The sequence below is a fragment of the Gymnoscopelus braueri genome, assembly GCF_963280865.1.
Source record: "Gymnoscopelus braueri genome assembly, chromosome: 6".
NCBI classification, from domain to species: Eukaryota; Metazoa; Chordata; class Actinopteri; order Myctophiformes; family Myctophidae; genus Gymnoscopelus; species Gymnoscopelus braueri.
The window spans coordinates 35,559,210-35,573,243 of record NC_137607.1 but is presented as its reverse complement, the minus strand read 5'-3'; the positions used below and the strand labels follow the sequence as shown (position 1 = coordinate 35,573,243).

Below are 14,034 nucleotides of genomic sequence, written 5' to 3'. Positions count from 1 at the left end.
TACAGATTCTCAAGTTACACTACAGGCAGTCCTCCGTTCAGTTGATATAATCTTGATTCTGTATCTACTCAGGTAAAAAAAACAAAAAAACAAGCAAAAAACTGCCATCTATAAGCTCAAGATCGGCTATTTTCGCAACCATAAGTGGTTAAGACACTTACAAACACTGCTGATTTCCTATTCCACTTCAATATTTTTTTTTCTTTTGAAATATATGTATGACTGAATTTCATTACTCATCATTATAAATAATTCAAACAATTATTTATACATATATAATTATTTGAATGGTTTATGATAATTATAAATGTTTATATTTATTGAGTGAGTGAGTGAGTGAGTGAGTGAGCAAGTGAGTGAGAGAGGCGAAGCACGTGTTTCGCCTCGCCGGCCAGGGCCTCAAAGGGCCCTCGGGCCCTGGCCTCCCGCACTGGAAAAACACCATTCCGTTTTTCTCACTTATATTTCTTTTTCAAAAGTACTGTAATACATACATACATACTGTACACAAGGGCTTTGGAAGAGAAAGGATCATACTCACTTTTAGTTCAGAGCACTGCAGAGGGGAGGTGTGTGTGTCTGTGACGCTTGTTAATGTTACATGCATCAAGGCAATAATGTTTCTGCACTGTCAAATAGCCCTACAATACATCTATTCTAATAGCCCTACAATACATCTATTCTAAGATATCATCAAAGCCAAAGATTTCTTTTACTAGCGACCCCTTACTAGTATTAGAGATATTTTGTTCGAGCTGTTGTTAATAACTAGGCTTGGTTAGTAAAGTCCAGGTGACAACAATATGACTGTGTGAGGTTATGTCCCTTAAGCTTGTATAATTTGCACTTTGGTTTTTAAAAGTGCTTTATAAATAAGGCACTTTTAAACTGAAAATTATGGCCAATGTTGATGATAATTGGAAGAAAAGTTTATATTGTATCAACATCATGAGTCCAATATTGTGTATCATATCGTGATAGTGGAGTCTCGCCTCAACACCCCCAATCAGGTGAGAGTTTATAGGGCCAGCAAGCATGGTGATGACAGAGTTCAGCACCTCTGAAGCACCACTGCCTAGGCCCCGTCATCGATGGACGGTATGTCCCTAATTTCATTCTCAATCGGTTTGCGCACCTGTGCGCTGACTGATGGGCTGAAGACAGCCGCGCTGAATTGGCTGATCAAACTGTTTGGCTTTTAAGGAAAGGGCTCTGTCTCACTGTGTTGCTGGCCCTCCTCAGAGTAGCCTCGTTCCCAGCCTTACTCATCTGCCAAGAGATTCTGTCGTACTTTTCAAATGTTGATTTGATAAGTACTGTGTCGATAAGTTACTGATCGTAGTTTTTCTGTCTCCTTTTTAAGGCAAAATAGGAGAGCAACTGAATACTAGATAGACAGACAGACAGACAGACTGGAGAGAGCTTCTCCTGTTCAAGATGAGAATGGGACGAGGGAGCAGGACGAAGGCAGAGTTAACCAGTTCAGGCCACATGTAAGAGACCACATGTAGCTCTGGAGTCACCATGTGATGTGTGACATATCACCATGAACTACATGGATATACATTACATAGCCTCTTTCAACCCACAAACAGGTAATGCATGCAAGGATGTACTGTGTACAGTCAAAAAACGCAGCAATTCGGTCCACTGCTACCATTCCAGATTGAGTATCAGGACTAAATTATGATAGAAATCCAGAGTACAGAAATTCAGTTGTTCATATTCACTGGTAGAGATTAGAGAACAACCTGGTTACAGAATAGAGCCATAGTCATTATTTGGCTTTTTTGACGGTATCAGCAACTATGTAGCCGACATGTCCCAATTGTTTACCACTTTAAATATGGCTTCCCTATTTTGGGCATGCCAATATAGGAGACAAAGTTTTAAAAATGTTTCTGAAATAGCAGATCTGAGACAGATTCTCGGGTCCGATGCTGATCCCAGAGAGTCCTAGACCACCAATAAGAGATGTTTTGAATTATATTTTGTAAATGCTCTCAATCCTCCCCTCGCCACTACACCCAAAACCACCCCAAACCCCACTGCGATGTATTTGACATCATTAGCAATGAAGTGTACAGTAAATCTATGTTCAGACCCAAATCCGATGTTTGGCCAATCCAGATTGGAATCAGATAGATTTTCTCAAGTCTGAACAGCAAAAAAACAACCAGTTTTTAGCGAATCTAAAGGTGGTTTGAAATGCAATTCTAATCTGATTTCTAAAGATGAGTCTCATTCTGGACACAAGGACACTGAGGAAGGTGAATATACCGGGGATGAATTTTAATACCAGGTATAAATGTAACCTGGTCTCCCTCCCTCTGGTTAAAGGGATATTTCACTTTCAAACATGTTTGGGGTCATTTTAATGTCTGCTCCGGCTTTTGTGTTTCACCCCAGACAGTTTTTAAGTTGCTTGATTCAGTATTTGATATTCCTTTTATCAGACGCCGCTTCCTATACAAACCCATTTTAATCATGATAGATTCATCCTAAACAGTGTTACCCATGTTACAATGGGTTTGTATAGGAAGGGGGCGTGTCTGATCAAATGAATATCAAATATCTAAATATTGAATCAAGCAACTTAAAAACTGTCCGGGGTGCTCACAAAAGTAGATATTAAAATTACCCCAAACATGTTTGAAAGTGAAATATCCCTTTAATGCCTGCTTGTAAATGGGGCCACTGATTCAGAAGTACATTTATATGTATTCAACAGGGTATCGTCAAACCGCGTGGTGTTGTAATGCTTGATCGGGTATCCCATCGTTGGGTAACAGTGCGGTTTCGTGGCAACGCTGGCTGCAGTCATCATCACCCACGTCACATTGTTGACACCTGAGAGCATAAGTGGAGGGGGGTTTTGTCAGCCATCCATTAATGAGGAGCGCGCCCATCTTGAGTGTCACTCCTACACAACAACCGCTGCCCGTGCGCAGCATCCAGACAGATTGGGGGGGGATGAGTCTAACGTTGCCATAGTAACCCGGCAGTTCCGGAAAGACCTCATTTGAAACCTGCGGTGACGCTCCACTCTAAAGCCTGAAGTACAGCGAGGATAATAAATGTAATTTAACAGTCAACAGACTGATTGCCAGGGAGAAACATGAATTGGACCATGAATACATATCTGAACCATTACTCACACATTGTGCCTTGAGGCAGCATGGTGCGCCACACCTCTTGATAACAATTGGAGAGCAATTGAGGGTGTGATTTTCCACGTGGCTGGCTTAGTGTGGCTTTTGTGGGGGGGCGTGGTAGAAGGTGTGTGTGCCATGATGACGGCTTCGTTAACTGACCCGTTTTTTGGGTGTGTATGGAAACCTGCTCCCAGGGCTCGTGTGACTATCATCACTGCCCTGCGTCGTCATGACGGCCGAACCCCCAAAACCTCTGGGGCGCCAGCCGTGTTTCCGACCAACACTTACGCATCCACAGGCCTCGGCGACACAAAAGGGGTCTTTGTTTTGCGTTTTCGCCCTGCGCCCTACAGACAGGAATGTCTGAGGCAGCGGCGGTTTCCACTGGCAGACGGCTGCGGCGGTGACAGGCAGGGACCCTTGTGCTGCTGTTGCTGCCTGCCGCTGCTCCACTCTCCTGGAGGACTGGGAATAGCGCCAGGGCCCTCATACGAGAGCCAAGTGGGTCACTGGAGTTCAGAACAGAGACCGCCAGCACAAGAGGAGTGACTCACACAGCGACCGCAGACCATGCACAGAGAGTAAAGACATGGAGTACTTGGCAACAGCTGAGCTAGAACATCCAAGGAATAGCCTACAATGTGCGCAGTCTCTCCGGTCTTTTTCTTTTTACACAAAATCTGTCCTACAACTGCAACTCTTTTCTCACAAAATCTGTCAGCCCCAGGAATCGATAGTCAGTAGACTTCCACATTAGCAGTGGATTGTGAAACAGAAAAGAGTGAAACTTGGGACAACTACTTCAACTACTACTGAAAGATAGCTAAGGACTCTCGAGCAGAAGTGGTGGCCAGAACCTTACTTTGTCCATTATTATTTTGCGAGTACGTGACCTGTCCAAACTGGAAGGAATAGGACTTTGTGATATTATATCTCACCAGACAGGCACATGCATGCTTCAAGGCAAATCGAGACCACACCCAGTCAGTCCAAAGTCACACTTTATTGAATGTAGTTAGATAGCTTAGACAAACAAAACACTTCCGATTCCTCGTCAGTTACTTCAGTATCTTCCATTAAACATGACTGAGCACTCAAAGGGCTAATCTAATCAGCAATAAACAGCATTTAATTAAAGTGGACTAGTAGCAGGGTCATCTGGCATCATAATTAGTGTCATACTATGCCAGTAAGGTTGCAAAGTACAGGATAAGTGAAATTGTTGATAAAAAAAAAAGACAAAACAACTCGAAGAAATCCCATGTAGTTCCTACAGGTCAAACAGTTTAAATATTCATGAGCATGTCTCTCTCAGCGCTGAATATCTGATGACTGAATCACTAATCTGTAATATTGCTAATGTATAGGCTACTTCTTTGTTTTTGATAGGAATCCAACTTTTCACACCGTTTCGCTCTTACATCCAACTGTGCTGTATTTTAAACTTACTGTAGCAACAGTACCCCCGTAACTACATGAAAGCTAGAGTCCCTATTCTGGGGCGAAATAAGCACATCTATAAGCTCACAGTTGCTCAAAAGTTCATGTCAGCAAAGATATTAAATGCAGTGGGGTCCAGGGAACCCCCCCCCCCTCCACCTTGAGGGGGTTCCCCAGCTAAATCTGTTAATACAGCATCGCAATCATTTAAACCCCTTTAGTAGTACATACAGACAGTATATTCAACAGAAATCGCTGATCAACACTTTACAGTAGATCTGCTATTTTTGCTGAATGTACACCCCAGTTGAGCGATGCTAGAGTTCAAGTGGTTAATGGAGCTGTATAAATAATGTTAATATTAATATTTGCAAGTAGTTACCTGGCTAATGACATGTTACTGCACATACACTTCTGAATGTGCACCAACACAAACTTGTATGAGGTGACCGTGTCCTTGAGCATAGTCGCTGTCGGATGAAAACCTCATATTATATATATATAGATATAGAGATAGAGAGAAAATAGTACAAGCTCGCAGATGTTGTAGACCGGCTATTTTTTACTGTGACAGTCTTTCGACAATGAAGTAGTAGGGCATTATTTTATCAAAAATATAAAAAGCTGAAATATGGAGACAAGGTTTCTGCCCGACAGAGACGGTATGTGAATGTTATGTTAGTTCTAGTAGCCCACACATATGCCTAGAGCTAGGAACATAAAGAATCTGCAGGTTTAATTAGTACATCTTGGATTTATATCAGCTGATACTTCTTACAGCAAATCATGCTACCAGGATGGGAGAGGTAGCAGTTTCATTCAAATAAACTTTTTCTCTACTTCTGATATACAACATGAATAACAGAATACCTTGTTTGGTATTAGTCAAAGTTGTGAAATAGATTATATTACCATTTCCACAGGGCTATAAATATGCATGCGCTCAGCCGTTTGTTCACCAAAAGCGCTGTGATTTTCTCTGTCCCAAAAGTCTCTGTAGGGTCTGTTTTTGCCACACAATTTCTGTAATCAAATTCTACGCTGGTGTGTGAGGGCCCGGTTCTGTTTCAGGATATTCAGTGTGTTACTACCCGGGAGGAATAGAAGATAAATCAAATGAGGAAATAAAATCATGGGCAGCCAGCCAACATTAATCTTTGCACAAATGTTTTTTTAACAATAACTCGAAATTACAAGTAAGACAGACATTAGTTCTCATTATAAAATCAACAGTTCGTTAGATTAGATTTGGGCCGAGTTTTTTGTTTGTTTGTTTTTATTAGATCTTTTATTTTATTCGATCTGGAAACATACTTTTTAGTTTAATAGCTTCTTCTAAGCCCCATTAATCTGTTTGAATATGAGCCAATGTAAAATGTTGTTTGAGACAAAAATCAAGTCACAGACATTGTGAATGAAAACACTAACATTGTACAGGTAGTATCAAGTCATATTTAAGGCCAGGCAGAAACATGTCCTCGATTTGTTTAGAAGTCTAGGCATGTAAAAATACCAAATAAAGAAAAATATAATTGGCGCGATTGATCAAACTTCACCAAAGGTGCAACTTTAGGATTGAACTTGACATACAAACACTCAATGCAACTACAACTGCAAGTACAAACAACTAGTGGTACCAGTTTTATAACACAAGTATTTATAGATCTCCCTCTTCGTCTAATCAAAAATAGCCGATCTCCAAGTTCACATGCATTTTGAAAACTTGTGAAATGGGACATTCTGCATGATGAGTACTTTGACTTTTGGTGCTTGAAGTATATTTTGATGCCAATAGTTTTGTGCATTTTTTTGTACTAAAGGTTTGAATACAGGACTTTTACTGGAACCAGAGTATTTATTCATTGTGGTATTGCTACTTTTACTTAAGTAAAACATTTATCTAAGTACTTCTTCCACCATTGATGACTCAAGTCATCTTATTATTTAATTTCCAAATTAAGAGAAGCTAGGGTATTTTGCAATGCAAAAATGAATAGATGCCTGATCAAATCCAGGCCACTGCCGCTTCTTGTGAATTAGGTTCCACATTTCTAAATATGTGGAACTAAATAAGAGAACTAGCCCTTATCAACCACACCACTTCATCATCCATCAGCAACCATTCTGTTCTTAAACCTAAATTCTTTGTTCATCCTCCTACCTTTTGGCCAATGGGCGATAACCACTTAACCGCTTCAGTCATTCAACTCTTCTTGATTTCTCCATCTGTTGAACAGAGGGAGAGAGAGATAGAGAGAGAGAGAAACCATTCAGAAACTGTGGTTTTCGGCTGAAATCAAACGCACAAAGCAACAGGCCATGTATTTTACCGACGAGGTGACAGCAACCAGACACTCACCATCATCAGTGACAATATTCACTCCCCCCAGCCATTTTAGTCAACATCTCTGCTTTACACTGCAAGCTGGCATGTTACTGAAGACACATGTCAGATAGTGTTTAGTATGGGAATCATCTAGCTGGGCCTGAAGTTAGAAGTGTTTCTGAAGAAAAGAGAAGTCTGAGGCGGTGCCCTGCGCCGTGCTGAGAGTTCTGTTCCAGATCCACCAAAAGCTGGCCCGCCAGTCCCAGAGGTTCAGATTAAGAGATGAATCACAACTAAAACATCTGGGTCATCTTGAGACTCCCACAGCAATGAGAGACCAGACATGAACATGTACGTGCATAAACACACACACACACACACACACACACACACACACACACACACACACACACACAAGTGCGTGCAGTCTGTGCACACACCTCTTCGAAGCTCACCCGGCAGCTAAAGCTTGATTTACACTTAGTTGCACGACACCTGCGTGCAACCAAGTACAACTCAGACTTAAGCCCCAGGCCATCAGATGGAATGGGGCTCGGCTAAGACCCCCATTCCTATGAGGAGAGATGCAAACACAAGCATCTGCTCTTGGCAGTACATGAAAGTAAACATGAAGTGTGCGAGGAGGGGGGTGTGGTAGTGGGTGGGTTGAAAACCAAAAAAAAAATTACTCAAATTAAACACTTCCCCAAATTAAATTAGATCCAGATGATATGGAGATTTCATATTTTTATTTCATTGTAATCGGACATATGCTAATACTGTATATACTACCGTAATACCATAATAAATTGATATGACAACATAATATTTTAGAGTTTATTGTGACCATACAACGTTTTTCTCCGTTTATTGTGATCTGTGGTAATGTCAAAGCAAAGAAAGTATAACACATCTATTTTCCATACCCCAAAGTATCAGTTTACACAAATGTGGTAAAGCTGACACACGCACACGCGCACAGCCGCACACACACAGTTAAGGAGAACAGAAATAATCTGGAAGTTATTTTTCTTTTAACCATGACACAACCAAATTATGCTGAAGTATTAACCACAATCCGTGTATACTTCTTTGACCGAGGTCCCCCAGGGGTCTTTACTCAGCCCCCTCCTTTTTTCCCTCTACACCAAATCTCTACAAGCAAATTTTCACCAAATGTTTGCACCGGAATAGGGACGCTGGGGTTCATGTGGTTAAGAGGAGCTTTGGAGGGGTCCTCCTGAAATTAATTTGTTTTTAACAACAGGGCTATCACTGAGTTATTCAAATGTTTACTGCTGATGTGTGAGTGTGAACAGGTGAAAAATGGTGAGCAGAGCCAAGCGTCAGGCCTGTGTGAGCTGAATGCTGATATGATGTGAATCATTCTAAAGGAGTGAATAACCCTCTCTGATGCGAGAACCATTTTGTGGTGGTACTAATACTCAGACAGGAACCCGTTGAGGAGAGGCTATTCTACACCTAAGGGAGAGTGGATGGATGATGCATTCACGTTTCCGCAGCATTCAACGGGCATACGCAAAGGGTCTTTGTGGCCGGCTTTGAGTCAAAAGAGCAGCTGTTGTGCTGCTGTGGACTAAAATGAATGACAGCAATTTCAGTTAAGTCACTCATCAAGCTTGTACTTTCACCTCAACACAGTCAAAAGATGAAATGAGGCTGAAGTAAAGACCGCCATCGCTTTAAACATGGACCTTGCTGTGCCATACGGTCAGAAGAACCACGCCAATGGTTGGGCTCAGCCACCTCGCCACCACGTGAGCGGAGTATAATGACAGGCCCATTTTGTGCGGTGAAAAAAAAGTAATGTGGAGAGGAGGGTTCCCCGTTTACAAAGCTCTTTATAAATAACTGCCTAAACTGTGTCGTACATCAGCACTTATGTCATCCCCTCAGAGACCCTCCCCTGAGCCCTTCATGCTCTCCTTTCCTTCCAAGAAAACAGGGCTGAGAAGTGTGGCTGATGGCTGGGGGTCCCACTAAAAACTTAAGTGATGTCTACTCTACTCATTAGCCCCTATGGCAGAGTTAATATGCAGAATGTTAACAATGACAGGGGAAGGTAGTATTACCTACTATAAACTTGTTTCTATTACCACCGTGCTCTGACCATTCAGGTGCGTTGTCGTAATGAACTGAAAGAGGAGGGTTGCACTCAGAAATTAAACAATAAAAGAAAGAAAAATCTCGTCTTATTACCCATTAACCATGAAGGTTACCCATAAAGGTTAATGGGTAATACCCCAGATATTATCTTGCTAGCACCTGCGGGGGTCCAAACCCATTTGGATGAGAGCCTGACTGTACTGTAAGCACTGCGCAGTGTGGAGCAATTACCCTAACGGAGCACTTCACCCATTTTCAACCATATCTTCATAATAATTGATCGTCACCAATGTTCATTATAACATGGTACTACCATGTTATAATGAACATTGGTGATGGTAGAGTAACATTTTTGTCTATTAGTCACTCAAGAGGTGGGCATCGGATAGTTCAGAAACCAGTGACATCATTGGTAGGCAGGTTGGATCATTTTGAACAGTTTCAAACATTTTATTTAATTTATGCAAGAACAAGGATTTCTATTTCAGCATAGTCATAGTAATCCTGGCTTCCACCGACGATGGAAGGTTTAACTGTCCATGACCCACCTCTGAGACAGAGCAAGTAGAACTGTAGAAGGAAATTGTATGAATGGTGCCATCTTATAATGAGCATTAATTGAGGACCACTTATATGAAGATACGGTTGAAAATGGGTGACGTGCTCCTTTAAATATCCAGAGCTAAAAGCCTTCCTTCCGTCAAACCTTGTCTATAAAAAGGAGGTGTGTAATGGAGAATTGAAAAGAGTCCAGCGCTTAACACCTCCAAAGTCAGGGAAATCTCTCAGGAAGGAATTTAGACAGTGCAAATGCACAGTCAGTTCCTTTGCTTACACTGCTGTACTGCTTTTAACAACACATTGGCTGCCAAAGACGCATATCTGCGTTCTATTTAATCCCTCGCCTGGCTGCCAAAGACGCAGATCTGCATTCTTTTTTTTGGCTTTTTGACCCAAAGACCAAGGAGATATGATTTATCGAAGATTTAAACTCCTATCCACTTCCTTGTTAACTTAAAACTTAAAAATTCTGTATCTCGGCTCCTGAGTACTTTTTTTTCAATGAAAAATCTCTGGCAGGCAACAGCTAAAAATCTGAAATAATTCTGGCTGTCAATTTAAATATGAAAGCAAACACTATGGCTCACCGAATGAATTTAATTTAGTTAGTTACACATCTTAAGTGAGACAATAGCAAGTCCTGTGTGTTGTGGAAGCCTTCTGCTTGAGTGTGAACATGGCATCCCTATTCTGGGGGGCGATCATTCCATCCAGAACATTTCAGCAATGATAGTTGGTGTAGAGGGAAAGAAAATGAGCCGACCTAGTATAGACCCCTGGGGGACCCTGGTCAATGAAGTACTGTAGGGTTTAAGTGGTTAACAGCATGCTGACTTTTCCCCCCATTCAGATCAAACAACAACGTCAGCCAATTAAAGAGTAGTAATGATGACACTACTGCACTGATTAAAAGACAGGCATGATAGGGACAATCCTGCATCATTCAGTGTTTAACACTGCCTCTGGCAGTCAGGAAGTTGTTAGTTGAGTTCTAACTCAACTATGGAAGTGATGCTTTATTCCATCTTTTTTTCTCCCCATTAAGTCCTTATGCCAATTCCCTCATATAGTCCGTGTCACTGCCAACCCCTAATGTTGCTCTTGCGGAGGATGAAGACAACCAAGTCTCCTCCGATACACATCGCCAGCTGCTTCTTTTCACCTGACAGTGAGGACTGTACCTGGGTGGTGTGGAGGAACGTTCAACTCCCTACTCAACAGGTGCTAGAGCAGTGACACCCTTCCCTACCGGTTTCCCACCCATGAGCATGGCCAATAGTGTTTGTTGGATCACCTGGCCAAGCTGGAGGCAACGTGGAGGAATCAAACCCCAGTCTACACAGTGATGGGCAGGAAATGTATCCCTACACCACCTGGACACCCGATGGAAGTGATGCTTTAGGAAATGTCTACGGGGCCGTGTCTACGGGGCCGTGTCCCCCGGGCGTTTTGTCCCAGCTGAACACGCCATGGTGCTCGCCTAAAAACGCTTCCAAGCTGAAAACATTTGAGCTCTCAGCAAGCAGATAAAACGGCACACACGAGCGCAAAATAAAAGCTCAGCGCCTCGTCACACTGCTGGGGTTTCAAAAACAAGGCGATCCCACTGTAAACAATTCAAAACACTTACACTGAGCTCAGGAAAAAAAAGTCTTGGTGGACAGTGGACACGGCCTCTAAATGTCCAGCTTAGGGCCTTGACATGGATACAATCATAAAGTCAAGCAGGTATCCTACAAGTTTAAAAGACGAAAAGCTTAAACTGGCTACACCAAACTAAAGTGCAAGTGGACCAATGCAATGCAATTTTTGGTTTAATGGCAGAGATGTTGTTCAGAGAACCAACTTAACGTTATGAAGAGCTGTGCAGGATCCCTGGCCTGTGGGTCAAACTGTGAGTTCCTGCACGCCATAGTCCCGAATACAAGGCAAGAGATTAGACTACACAATTAAAAGTACTTGAATTAGTGAAACAGTCTTATATGTGATCACATATATATGTGATCACATAAATAGGTCCCTATTATTGCTATTTTCCTGCCACATTCCCTTTAGCATTTCACTCAGCTGTGAAATGTATTGCTATTAGTATAGATGATGTCTTGCATATTATTGTACGTCTTTAAATGTCTCGATTAATTGAATACGCAGGACCACAATGGAAACAAGCCCTCAGGGCTTTTTTGTGTTATCCTTTTAGCACCATTTGTATAATCGTACCACTGTAACTTTTTGCAAAGTGTTAAGTACTCAATCAATCAATCAAATGTGAATGTCTGACTCTAAAGTACTTTGAGACAGTACAACTGTTTTCGAATAATCACACTCCTGCTAAAGGGGTGAATCAAATTGGCTCTCATGGATGTAACCAGCAACATTAGGACAAATAGGTGAGCTAGTACATAGTAGCTCACATAGATTGCCTATTTTCACTATTTGACATACAATGAACGAAGTATAGGGTTTATATTTTGGTACAGTGGGCATAAAATCATACGGTATGACAAAGTGTGTGAGATCGCAGGAGCCACTGCAGTGACCCTCTGTTGAATTCACTGATGTCATTACCTACATTCTGTATAGCTAGTTCAGATTTTTATCACCCATTCCTTGTCAATAGTTGTGTACAGTAACAGTAATATGTACATAATTGTATCTAATTTGTCCTTTACTTCGGTACACAGGACTGGACCCTGGTAATCATATGGTACTCACACTCCTTAACATTAAACCTGCATATACGTTCTATTAATATCTCCTTCCATCTCCAGTTAAGCTCTGTCTCATGTCTAATTTAGTGCAATGTCTGAATACATGTTCTACAATGTGTCTTGCACCAATTGTCTAACTAATTTATGTGCTTGGTGGTATGCAGTCAAAATTGTCCTGTTGGGCTGTCACTGCTTCACGAGACAAAGCTAATTGTGCATTTAAAACCGGACCATACATACATGATACATACATACATACATACATGGGAATAAAGAGTTCTCCGATTCTGATCAATGTCTAAATGAAGGAGAGTGCAGAACTTTGCACATGTACAGTACTTAAAGCTACTGACAGAAGGAACTCAAGTGAGAAAAGTAGCAGTGCTCTCTGATCTCCTGACAGGAGTTGTCAGTGGGAGCACAAGAGACAACGTAAGCGTCGCTCAACAAGCATGGCAACGAGGTGCTTGTCACATTTATATAAAGTACAACACCAAGTCAAACCCCATTCTAGCAGGGGTCAGTCACAGCAGCCCCTGGAAGCCTGCCACATCGAAAGCGGTGACCTATCAACGCCCGTGCCCCCAGAGGTGGTCGTTTTGCAATTTCGCCTCTTTAAAAAAAAAACTCCAACACAGACTTTTCTTCAGCTGCCCCTATACAATCCTCTCACGTTTGTGTTCCAACATCAAAATGTCGAGTTGTGCTTTTTTAACGTCAGGGCACAGTGGAACAGCGAACCGTCTGGAGGGGGGGGGGGGGTCACCCAATTCGATAAGTCACGCGTGTCGGTGTAACGGCGGTGCCGGCGAGCCGCCGGGTCGGTGCAATTCGCTGCGAATGCTAACCGACGCTAACTAGCTCGCTTTTGCTTGCCATAGCGTCCATTTACAGGCTGCAATACTAATGATAATAATAAAAACACAACTTAAAACAGCTTGTCGCACTTACTGGGACGCGTGTCATGACAGTCAAGACATTCCACAAATGACAAACAACAAAGCGGCCACCCGCCGGTGCGCTGCTGCTCGATAAGGTGGCGCTGCTCTGCAGCCAAGCGTCCCAAATGTGTGTCAACGTTAGCCGCCGTTAGCTCGCGGTGCTAACAGCAGTACAGTGGGTTGCGTTGAGGAGGAGGAGGAGGGGGTTTTACTTTAGTCGCGCGCCGGTGTCGCGCGCCGAAAACAGCCGATCTACAAGTTCACAGCGCGTCGCGAATGCCACGCACTGTGAGCTTGTAGATCAGCTGTTTTCTCCCCGCTGCGCGACACAGGCGCGCGGCTAAGTATACTCTCAAGGCTTTAGATAAGAATGTGGGTCAGCGGGCCTGCTCGGCTCGCTCTCTCCCCCCCCCTCTCTCTCTGTCAAACACAACACACACACACCCGCTCTCACGCTGTTTCTTTCTAATGCAAATGCACAACAAAAAGCACAGGTATGATAAAATTCAACCAGGAGACTGACGTTAGGGTTAGAAATAAATGTCATACTGTAACTACACACTTACCCCTGTCTGTCTGTCTGTCTGTCTGTCTTCCTCTTTACTGGAGGGAATCTCCTGCGTTTACTAGGTTACTGTAGGTCTTTGAGTGTTGCTGCTGCGCAGGGCTCCTCCAGCTGACTGGAGTTGTCCAAGGAACCAGCAGGGCCCCTCACTAGAATAGATGGAGCTCAGAGCGCACACGCCTATAGTAGACCACCATAATCTTCATCG

At 42.6% G+C, this 14,034-nt stretch overlaps 1 protein-coding gene across 5 annotated transcripts in view; it reads right to left on the bottom strand.

Annotated features, from left to right (window-relative positions):
* clocka (clock circadian regulator a) overlaps positions 1-13,386 on the bottom strand; it is a 52,253-nt gene extending 38,867 nt beyond the window's left edge. For all 5 annotated transcript variants that reach the window (XM_080431734.1, XM_080431733.1, XM_080431735.1 and 2 more), the window contains exons 1-2: positions 13,272-13,386; positions 6,757-6,821 (exon numbers count right to left, since the gene is read on the bottom strand). The gene's annotated coding sequence lies outside the window, so the exon portion shown is untranslated. The remainder of the gene's footprint in view (positions 1-6,756; positions 6,822-13,271) is intronic.
* Positions 13,387-14,034: the final 648 nt, after the last annotated feature.